A 263-nucleotide genomic window follows, 5' to 3' on the forward strand; every position below is an offset into this window, starting at 1 on the left:
ATGCTAGGATGTTATATTAATATTATAAATATAGCATGTACCTTGTTATAATACCTAAATTCTATGTGGTCTATAATTTGAACATCTTTTAATTGAGAACACTTTAATATATTTCTAATAAGATACTTATATTTATTAATAACTTTTGTGTGTGTGTGTGTGTGTGTGAGAGAGAGAGAAAAATAGATAAGGTAATAACCTAACATATATATATACACAATAAACAATAAGACAAGCACGCTCAAATAATTTTGAATCACAAT

Source organism: Dinoponera quadriceps, unplaced genomic scaffold (assembly GCF_001313825.1).
Source record: "Dinoponera quadriceps isolate SergipeBrazil2010 unplaced genomic scaffold, ASM131382v1 scaffold7286, whole genome shotgun sequence".
In the NCBI taxonomy this organism is placed as follows: Eukaryota; Metazoa; Arthropoda; class Insecta; order Hymenoptera; family Formicidae; genus Dinoponera; species Dinoponera quadriceps.